Genomic DNA, 11,929 nt, shown 5'->3' with positions numbered 1-11,929 from the left:
AAATGTGAATAACTTTGTAATGGCTAATTTAATTTTCTGTAGAATTTGCTATTTTGCTATTGTCCTGCTTTTCCAGAAACAGTCGTGGCTGCCATCTCCACACACTCACTTGGCACATCAGAGTGTATATGAAGCTCACTGTATGTGCATCTTCTAGTGCGGTCCTCCCAGGCTGTCTGTGAAGCAAGTGCTATAGTCTCATATGTGCATCTTCTAATGTGGTCCTCCTAGGCTCTCTGTGAAGCAAGTGCTATAGTCTCATATGTGCATCTTCTAATGAGGTCTTTCCAGGCTCTCTGTGAATCAGGTGTTATGAGCTCATATGTGTATATTCTAATGCAGTCCTATCAGCCACTCTGTGAAGCAGGTACTATAAGCTCATATGTGTATCTTCTAATGAGGTCCTCCCAGGCTCTCTGTGAGGCAGGTGCTATTTGAAATGTAGGACAGAAAAGAAATGTATGTGAGACAAATGGCAGAAGCCCAGGCTGAGATTGGAAACTATGCCCTCAGGCTAGCAGATGGCTCAGCTGGTTAAGGCACTCGCTGCCAAGACAAACCTGATGACCTGGGTGATATCACAGGGACCCACATGTTGGAAAGAGAGAACAGATTTTTTACACTGTTCTCTGAATTCTACATGTATGGCATGGTACACATGTACCCACACACCTTCAACCCCCCACCCCCATACATGACATGGTACACACATACCCACACACCTACAGCTCCCCATGCTCCCATTAAATAAAGACTTTAAAGCAAATTTTTTTTAAAAAAAGAAAGAAAAAATATAGTAATTTTTTTTTCTCAAAGAAAGAAAAAAACAAACAAACCTTGCCCCCCTTTGAGCTTTCTTCCATCATAGCAAGAAAGGCACTGTTCAGAATCCCTGGGTGAGAAGTCTGACACTGAGGTAGGTAACCTTGGGTCTGTTACCTAACCTCTGTGCTTGTCTTCTCTGTGCGGTGGGAACAATAGCTACATCCTAGGGTCCTCGGCAGGCTAAAAGAAACGAGCACACTGTACACAGTGGCAGAGAAGGCACTTCCTTCCGCCTTCCTATGGGCAAATCTAGGTGAGGATGTCCGTCTTAACTCTGGATGTCGAGTTCCCTTCCCTACCGTACTGGCAGCAGTGATCTGGAGTCTTCTCCCCCACACAAAGAGCGGCATCCGTGACTTCAGGCTCTTATCTCTGTGAGGCTCAGATGCTCAGCCTCTCAGCTTCATCATCAGATAAAGGATAGCGTGACTTCATTCCCACTTCAGTCTTCCCACAAAAAAAAAGAAAAAATGAAATCTGGTAAGACAGAATGCTAACACACTTCAAAGCTCCTGTTATATAATTCAAAAGGAGTTTAGAGGCTTGCTTTATTTATCTTAAATTATTCATAGCATAAGTCTTTAAAATATTTAAACTCCTATACCGTCAAAAGAAAATGCTGATGGAGTGTTTTCTATGGAGAAAAGAAAGAGGCACGAGGGAGGCTGGCCTTAGAGCAGGCTATGGCAGAGCAGCCGTGCAGGCTTCAAAGGGATGTTCCTGCACGCTCCAATTTCCAGACCAAGGAATGCTTCCCTTTGGGGATCAAGGTTTTGCCAAATGGGATTAATTTTTTTCAAATGTTGCTTCCAAGGAGGAGCCTTCAACAAAACATGCAAAGATGTGAAGAAGTGGAAATGTCCTTCCTTCCATAGCTAATGAAACCACTCATTAGCGGAACACCAGGGTGCTACTAGCTAGACACTCTGTGCAGCTGGCACTCATTCTGAGGAAGATGATTCATTGCCATGGTTACTGATGCTGGAAATATTACCTTCTGCAATCAGCATGCACACAGACCCTTTAAGAGAGTGTAAAAATTAGAGCACTTAAACAATTGGTGAAAATTGCCTGCTACCCTGGGGCTGATCTTACACAATGCTACCTTCAGGGCATAAAAGCAGGGGGGCAGTGGCTGGAACCAGTGAATCTCCCAGAGGCAAGACAGAAATGCAGGGAGTGAGCTATAGGTTCCACTCCTGCCCCTCCCTCACCATGTGTGTGTGTGTGTGTGTGTGTGTGTGTGTGTGCAAGCTTGTGATAAGGAACCTGGTAGAGTGACATCTGCCTGCCTGATTAGTGTTTTTACGATCAAATTCTGGTTTGCCAAGTGCACAGTCAGCTTTGCAAACAGTCTTGGGAAAATGACTGCGCATTGTGGTGAAGTAGTTCTAAAGTCCAGCGTGGTTCCTTGGAAACAAGGTAGGATAAAGAACTTCAGGAAAGAATCCAAAGGTACCTCAGGGTTGGAGTGTTTGCCGGATCACATATTTGATCTCCAGTACACACAGAATATACAGTAAAAATAAGTGGATGCCTGCAACCACAGCAAAAGTAAACAGATTTTAAAAGGACAACAGAGGGAAGAAGGAAAGATGGGAGGAAGGATCTGGGACTGAGAGGAGAAGGGGTGGCGGGAAGGGATGGCGAGGAGGAAAGAAACTACTTTTAAGGAAGGGAAGCTCATCAAGTGCATGCAGATTCAGATTTCAGCATCTCTGGATTACTTCCCAGCTTTGGGAAGAGGAATATAGACAATTCATCTCTGAGAAATCTTTGACTGTGAGTGAATAGCTGCTGTATACTTTCAGCTCCATTGCAGGAAAGCTAGCACCTTCAGACACTCCTTTCTACTGAGAAACCTGCCTGACTCCATTTTGAAGGCCAGAGCCATTGTGCTGTATTGTTAAAAATAAGTTTCTATTTACTGAGCTGCCCTCTGTTTCCTGGAACCTGACCTTCACCAACCCATGATTTGTTTTTGAAAATACCTTACACTCCCTGACCCCCCCCCAACCCTTCCTAATCACATGGGTGACCATATGATAGTTTTTTGTCTTGTTTTGTATTTTCCCTGTATCTCCTTATTGCCCCATTGTCTCTCTTCTGTAAAACTGCTCATGATTTTCTCCTTAAAAGGGACCCAAGAGCCAGATGGTGGTGGCGCACGCCTTTAATCCCAGCACTTGGGAAGCAGAGCCAGGAGGATCTCTGTGAGTTCGAGGCCAGCCTGGTCTCCAAAGTGAGTTCCAGGAAAGGTGCAAAGCTACACAGAGAAACCCTGTCTCGAAAAAACAAACAAACAAACAAAAAGGGACCCAAGAAAGGGATTCACCGCTGCTCTCTTTAACTCAACTTAGGAGGCAGTCTCTAGCCAGCTCTTGGGTGTACCCCAATAAAATATCAAGCTTGCTTCGAATTTGGCTCAAACTATGGTAATGGTGTTATTCTCACTGTTGAGATTAACAATTTCTGGAGGCCCCATCGAGATTCAGACCACTCACCCAAATTCTCCAGAACTCCTGGGGGTGGTGCTGGGGGACTGCCTTAGGAGGCACGTGCCTTGAGAGGTTCCAGGGCTCTGAGATTGCCTTCCCTGTGCTGAGAAAAGCAGCAAGCATCTACGGAGGCCCTCTGGTGAGTTACAATCTGCTTTTGCTTTGTGGGATCCCTATATTGGATGTGGAGGGGGTTTGACAGGACCCCAATATTCTCCTATCCAGGGCAAAAAGTGAGACGTTGCATCACCCACCTGAGGTTGTTGGTCTGTTTTAATACCCTGTTTGTCTTGTCTTTTTACATCTTGTCTTATCTTGGCTCCATTTTTACTGTTCTCTTTCTGTCTTTTATACTTTCTGTGTTGATTGGTTTGTTTTGGACTTGGGACAACTGAACTGATGAACAGTAAGGGTAATAAGACTAGCAAGCCAAACTGCCCTCTAACCGGTATTCTAAAGAATTTTGATAAATCTTACCCTGCTATTGTTAAGGAGGATTATTATTCTCCTATCACCAAGAGTCACTTCTGAACATCTTCAGGGTTGACTGGTCCTTCCAGGGTACTTTTGATTCTCAGACAAAAGACAGATGGGTTTTCAGGAAAGAACAGGTCAGAACTATTAGAGATAGCCCAGAAGGTGTCTGACGGTAGAGACAGTGAAGATCTTCTGATAAAGAAGATGGAGCATGCCATCGTGGTTGCAATACAAGCCTCAGATACTCTCAACTCTCGGCATTCACACCATGATAAAAAGGAGGAGACATTTACCAAAGGACCAATGTGCCTACCATAAAGAAATAAGTCAGTGGAAAAATGACTGTCTGTGCCAGAAACAGGTAGACCCCCAAATGCAAGCCAGTCCTAGCTATACAGGATTAGTGAGGCTGAGGCTCCTTTGAACTAGGCCCCCAGGAGCCTATGGTAACCTTTACCATAGGGAGCCAACCAATTTCTCATGGACACAGGGGCTACTCATTTGGCATTACAAGGGCCTCTGGGCCCCCTTATCAACCAAACAATGGAAGTGCAAGGGATAACAGGGGATGTCAAAGAATACAAACGGACCACTGACTGGACTGTTAACCTAGGACAAGTAGCAGTGACTCATTCTTTTATTGTTATTTCTGAATGTCCCTACCTTTTCACTGGGGTGGGACCTCTTGAACAAGCTCCAGGCAACAATATCATTCTCAGGAGACTCCTAGGTTGCAATTAGGAGGCCCTGCTTTAACTATAACCTGCCCAATAAGTGAGGGATAGCTGCCCCTCCAAAATCCAACCCATTCCCTGGAAGGGGAATGGAAAATGTTGCTGACTCAGGAAATTCCCACAGTTTGGGCAGAGGACAATCTTCTTGGCTTGACAAAACATGTGCTACCCCATCATAGTGCAACTAACATCTGGGGCAATGCCCATTGGAGTAAGCAATGCCCCATCAGTTCAGAAGCCAGGGAAAGGATTAAGATTCACATCCTTGAAGCAGGCATACTTATTTCTTGCCAATCAGCCTGGAATACCCCCTTGTTGCCTGTCCAAAAGCCTGGAACTCAAGATTATAGACCAGGACAAGAATTAAGGGAAGTAAACAAGAGGGTAGAGTCCATATACCCACCTGTTCCAAATCCCTATGCTTTGCTCAATTTCTTACCACCAGAACATAAAGTTTACATTGTATTGGACTTAAAAGATACATTCTTTGAGGCTGGAGAGATGGCTCAGAGGTTAAGTACACTGGCTGTTCTTCCAGAGGACCTGAGTTCAATTCCCAGCAACCACATGGTGGCTCACAACCATCTGTAATGAGATCTGGTGCCCTCTTCTGGCCTATAGGCATGTGTGAAGGCAGAACACTGTATACATAATAAATAAATAAATAATTAGATAATTTTTTTAAAAAGATACATTCTTCTCCATCCCTCTGTCAAAATTAGGTCAGCCCATCTTTGCATTTGAATGGGTTGATCCTGAATATCAGGATAACTAACCTGGACCAGACTGCTTCAAGGGGTCAAAAACTCCCACCATCTTTGATGAAGCACTCAGCCAGGATATAAGTCTCTTCCATAGTAAGTACCCTGAGCTGACTTTTCTTCAATATGTAGATGACTTATTATTGGCTGCTAAAGATGATGCGGAATGCCTGAGAGCCATCAGGGGCCTTTTGGAAACTCTAGCCCAGTTAGGCCATAGAGTTTCTAAAAAGAAAGCCCACATTTGCTCTCTCCAGGTTACTTACTTGGGATATGACCTGAGAAGGGAAAAGACTGTTGTCCCAGGCCGTCATATCAGCTGTGCTGCAAATCCCAACTCCAACCACCAGGAAACAAGTTAGGGAATTTCTGGGAGCTGTTGGATATTGCTGTCTTTGGATACCTGGGTTTGCTGAAATTGCCAAACCTTGTACTCTGCTATGGCTGCAGGCAACACCCCTGCAATGGACTGAGGAACATGGACAGGCCATGTAAGAACTTAAAAGAGATCCTGTTACAAGACCATGCATTAACTCTCCCTGATAACTCTAAGCCCTTTCATCTTTACACCCATGAAAGAAAGGGCATTGCCAAGGGAGTCCTGACTCAGATCCTGGGTCCCTGGAAAAGGCCCATAGCTAACATCTCAAAGAGACTGAATCCTGTAGCCTCTGGGTGGCCCCTTGTTTAAGAGCAATCATAGTCACTGTAATTCTTGTAGAAGAAGCTGACAAGCTCACGTTGGGACAGATCCTAACTGTAACAGCTCCACACGTTGTGGAAGCTCTTCTGAGAGACACCACCAACTGGTGGGTGCCTAATGCCCATCTGACCCAGTACCAATCCCTTCTTTTACATAAGAACAGACCGACTTTTGATAAATCCCTGGCCATTAATCCCACCACCCTGCTTCCAGTTGATGACCCATCCATGAATGCCTAGAGATGCTAGACATCATCCAAGGTATGTGACCTGACCTGACAGACATTTATCTCATTATCAGAGATATGCAGATCTCTATATGGATGGCAGCAGCTTCATTCAAGAAGGAAGCGTGTATGTGAAGGTGGCAATAGTCATAGTCCAAAAGGAGGTCATTTGAGCACAAGCCTTGCTGAGGGGCACATCTTCCCAGAGAGCAGAAATAATTGCTCTGACACAGGCTTTAAGATGGGCTGGAGGGAAAAAGGTGAACATCTACACAGATAGCTGATACGCTTTTGCCATGGCTCATGTTCATGGACAGATATATAAACAGAGGGTCTTACTCATCTCAGAGGGAAAGACTATCAAAAATAAATATGAAATTGTCCAGTTACTGGAGGCCATCTGGCTACCAACTGAACTGGCCATAATTCACTGGACAGGACATCAAAAAAACAAAATCCCCAAACTCAAGGTAACAGCCATGCAGATCAAGTTGCCAAAAGAGGACACCCTTGGGGAACCTAAGCCCTAGACTGTCCTGGAACTATCTGCTGTCCCTGAGCATCAACTCTGCTACAATGAAGATATTCCTGAGTACAATCCAGAAGAGATTAAGTCACATTCTGACTTGGGGGCTCAGGAGAGCTGCAATAGATGATGGATCTTGCCTGATGGAAGAATCTGTATGCCAAAGGTACTGGGCCAACATTGCCTAACTGCCTTGCATCATGCCATGAACTTGTCACCTGAAGATCTCAGAACTCATCTCCAGCCCCCTACGTCTGGCCACCTGGACACTGAGAAACTTCAGAGCATTTCAGACCACTGCCTGACCTGCACCCAGGTAAATGCAAAGAAGGACATACTTCCCCTGGGTCTATGGAGTCAAGGTACAGTAGTACTCAGTGAATTTTGGGAATTGGACTTCATTGAAGTCAAACCAGGATTGTGTGGTTACAAATATCTGCTGGTCATTGTTGATTCTGTCACAGACTGGGTAGAGGCCTTTCCATCCAGAATAGAAACAGCCCAAGTGATAGCTAAGAAATTCATAATGGAAATTATTCCCAGAATTGGCCTTCACATATCTCTGGGATCCGACAACAGCCTGGCCTTCACAATCAAGTTATCTTAATTGCTCTCTAAGGCTCTTAACATAAACTGGAAACTTCATTAGAGTTCAGGAAAAGTAGAGAGAATGAATAGAACTTAAAAGGAGATTTTTAACTAAATATACTCTTGAAACTGGTGGTAAATGGGCTGACCTCTTTCTTGCCTTATGCCCTTCTCAGAGTCTGATGTATCCCTTATCAAGAAAAGTTCAACCCATATGAAACAGTCTGTGGGTGACCACCTCCCATGATCTCTAGGCTACTAGACTGTTACCAGATTGCTTCACTCCAATCTCTGAGTCCTTAAAAGGATTGAAATTAACTTTGGAGAAGATTCTTCCTCAGGTCCCAGCTGCTCAACCTGTTGGATACCACCCACCTGATCAGCCATTCCAGCCCAGAGATGCTGGATTACTCCATAACTTCAAACCTGACCAGCTTGAACCTAAATGGAAAGGATTCCTTACATCATGATTCTCTGGACTCCTACTGCTGTGAAAGTCACTAGTATTTCTGCCCGGATTCATCACTCACACTTCAAGAAGGCACCAGAGGAACCTACATAAGAGGAGCCCAACCCCCAGAGGTGGAAAATGACTGAAAAAGGACCAGTAAAAATCAAACTTTCTAAGGTTTGACTGTCTAACATAACTTTGTGTTCTTCCTGTTAAAATTTGCATCATGATTACCCTATGGCTAACAGTTTTGTTGTTTTATTTTCAACCTTTGCAGACAGAACTTATGTGCATCTTGACAGGAGAAATAAGATGCACCCTCTTATAGGAAACCCGATATTGTCTTGCCATGAAAAAGACTGCTTTTATCCACCAGGGCCCATAGTTCGGACAAAAGAAGGGAAACAAACAGTCTTTAGGCAGATGGATGGAGGATACTTGGGATGGACTCATCTAAGTAGCCAGTATCAACGTAATAACACAGACTTAGCATAATCAAATATTCTTTAAAGGGTTCTGATAATGAAATTACAGGAGAGCTAAAGTAAGAAGGAGTAGGGAAGATTCGTTAATCACTTCAATTGAATTTAGCATGCCCAGAGTAACCCTGTCTGTAACTAATAATGTGGAATACAATCTCTGGGTCCATCTAGCACTAAAAAGCCAATGAGAAAACTCCTTCTGTATTGGAGAAGATCCCTCTATTCCCTGGCTCTTAAAAAGAGATTTGTATGAAACAGAGGTTTCTTCTGAAAAGTATACAATGATAACGGAGGACAAAATGGAACATGCCCCTGCTAATGTTTTAAAAGCTGTGACTGGTGTTCCTGTTGATAACATCTTTTTCCTCCTCTGTCTATATTTTGATTGCACACATGTCCTTTCTTATTGTAATTCCACTTCTCATCACCTACCCTACACAATTGCCCTTAAGATGGATTTTTTTTCTGTGAAAATAATACTTATTCTACACTCCCAGCAGGATATAAGGGTTTATATGGGATAAGGTATGTTTTACCTATTTTATTCAGAAAATCTTTACAATCTGTTAACAGAACTATAAGAGCTCTTCCTGAACACTATGATGATTCCTCACATCTATTAGATCCCACTACAGTTACTGGTACCTCAGCCCTTCTGTTACCTGTCCCAGACATGCTGTTGGCCACAAAGAGAGGTTTCTAACACAGCCTGTCTAATTTCAAAAACTACTAAAATTACAGTAGAAATATTAGCAGAAATTAATCAAGAAATGGGAGAATTGAGAATAACTGTTCTTCAAAATAGAGCTACTATATGTTACCTGTTACTTAAACATAATCCTGGTTGTCAGCAATGTACTGGAATGTGCTGTTTCAATATCTCTGATTCTCTCATACTATTGACAACCAAACTGATGATCTACATAAAGAAATAGGCAGAATCTCTCAAACAAATTTAGACTGGTCAATATGGCTAAGATGTTTCTCCCTCTTCATTGGCCACCTAATACTATTTCTACTAATTACCACAATCAGGCCCTGTGCCCTCTAGTGTGTCACTAACTTGATCACCCACCACATAAACAATTCTAGAATCATTGCTGCTCGATGATATTATTAAGACATCCCCCTCTCAAAGATTTGACAGGGAAACACAAGTCAAGTGGGGAGCCTGACTCCATCATGATATATTGTTAAAAGTAAGTTTCTATTTACTGAGTTGCTCTCTGTGTCCTGGAACCTGACCTTCCCCAACCCATGACCTTGACTTGTTTTTGAAAATATCCTTACCTTCCCAGACCCTCCATGAACCCTTCCTAATCACATGGTGACCACATAATTTTTTTTTGAATTTTTGTTTTTTTGTATTTCCTTATTGCCCCATTGCCTCTCTTCTCTAAAACTACTTGTGGTTTCACCCCTTAAATAGGGGGCCAAGAAATGGATTCACTGCTGCTCTCTTTAGCCCAACTTAGGAGGCAGTCTCTGGCCAGCTCTTGGGTGCACCCCGATTAAAAAAAATCAAGCTTGCTTTAAATTTGGCTCAAATTGTGACAGTGGTCTTATTCCCACTTTTGGGGTTGGCACTATATCACAAGGTCTTATCCACATCCAAAGGTACCTCCATTCAGAACCCTCTTGTTTGTAAGTCACCCTCATTTGAACATATTCTGGAGAGAAGCCTCCTTTCTGCAGCAGAATCTTCCATGAACATCAAAATCACTGTGCTGGTTAGTTTTGTGTCAACTTGACACAAGCTAAAGTCATCTGAGAGGAGGGAGCCTCAATTGAGAAAATGTCTCCGTAAGATCCAGCTGTAAGGCATTTTCTTAATTAGTGATTGATAGGGAAGGGACCAGCCCATTGTGGGTGGTGCTATCCCTGAGCTGGTGGTCCTGGTTTCTATAAAAAAGTAGGATGAGCAAGTCATGAGGAGCAAGTCAGTAAGCAGCATCCCTCCAGGACTTCTGCATCTGCTCCTGCCTCAAGGTTCCTGCCCTGTTTGAGTTCCTGTCCTGACTTCCTTTGAAGATGAACAGTGATAAGGAAGTATAAGCCAAATAAATCTTTTCATTCATAATTGCTTTTTGGTTATGGCTTTTCATCGCACACTGGAAACCCTAACTAAGATAATCACTAAGTTAGTCAGTGGTCCAAACAAGAGCACAGCAGGGGATAGATTCTCTAATTACAACACAATGCTTTTGTGCCTTGCAGCAAGCTCATAAGGCCAAAGAGAATGCTCTAGATCTCACACTCATCACCATCATCATTATCATCACCACCATCAACATCATCGTCATTATCATCGCCAGGATCATCATCATTAAGACAAGGCCTCACTCCATAGCCTAGGCTTTCCTGGAGCCCATTATATCACCCACAATGGCCTCAAACTTGCGGCAATCCTCCCTCCTCAGACTCCTGGATCCTGAGATTACAGATGTGAGGTACCAAATCTGACCAATGTGACCAATCACATATTATTTGAAGAATAGCAGTTTACCAGTACTTTATTAGCTATCAGGATGAGGTCAAACAGAGCCAACTTGATAAATATGTACCTATTCACATCCACATCCACATAGCGACATCATAAAGATATACTCTCCACTGAGCAAGGATTTGTTTATAGTTGTCATTAGAGCCTAAGCATGTAGGAAAATGCTAGTATATATTCTAATATCTGTAGTTTACACACACACACACACACACACACACACACACACACACACACACACACACACTTGAATCAATATGCAGACTCTCTTTCCTTTGAGTACAAATTATTGCTGATTAATATTCAATTCTCCCTTTCCAGAGTGCACAGTAACCAGTCCCTGGGAAGGTTCTTACAGTATGTCATACTTCTCAGTAGCACAGAGAGAGTATGCACTGGATTCTTGCTCTTGGTTCTTCAACTTGACTCCTGCCTAGTGGCTCATGGTCTACCTGGTGTGGAGGATGGGTGACACCTTCTGTTTCTGCCCCAGATCGTGAGTCTCCAAGCCCAGACTGGAGCATCCTGGGATTCTTCTTTACTTTATATATTTTGAACTTAGTAGCTGAGATTGACGGCACTCCTCTGGACCCTTCTGAACATGATACTTTACCATGAACTTCTCCTTGGTGCCAATGGTTCACGCTGAAGTACAAATGGTCTCTGATTTACTGAGGTTCTTTGTATGGCAGGGAAGAAATACTTGTTCAGACAGACACACAGATTTTTAAAAATTGCATCCTTATTTATTTGTGTGTAGGAAAGCATGTACATCTCATGACATACCTGTGGAACTCAGAGGACAGCTTTTCGGGATTCAGTTCTCTCCTTCCACCATGTAAATCCCAGGGATTGAACTCAGGCCATTGGGTTTGGCAGCAAGTGTGCTTACCCACTAGGCCCCTGGATTTGGAATTTTGGATGTGGTTCTTTTCCTGAACAGTCTGATCCTGTCTTGATGCCAGGAGGTGACAGCAGCAGCCACAGCTCCCAGCCAGCCCCACATTCACAAGCACACAGCTGCTGTTCTAGAATACACCATGTTGCTGAGATAGGTCCGATGCTGTAGATGTAACCATCTTGTTAAATAAGAAACACAGAGCCAGTTGCAGAGTTAAAAACCACAAGGTCAGAGCAAGAGTGGAAAACCTTACCCTA

The sequence above is a fragment of the Onychomys torridus genome, chromosome 9 (assembly GCF_903995425.1).
Source record: "Onychomys torridus chromosome 9, mOncTor1.1, whole genome shotgun sequence".
NCBI lineage: Eukaryota > Metazoa > Chordata > Mammalia > Rodentia > Cricetidae > Onychomys > Onychomys torridus.
The sequence above is the reverse complement of the archived record's forward strand: the minus strand, read 5'-3'. Positions refer to the sequence as shown.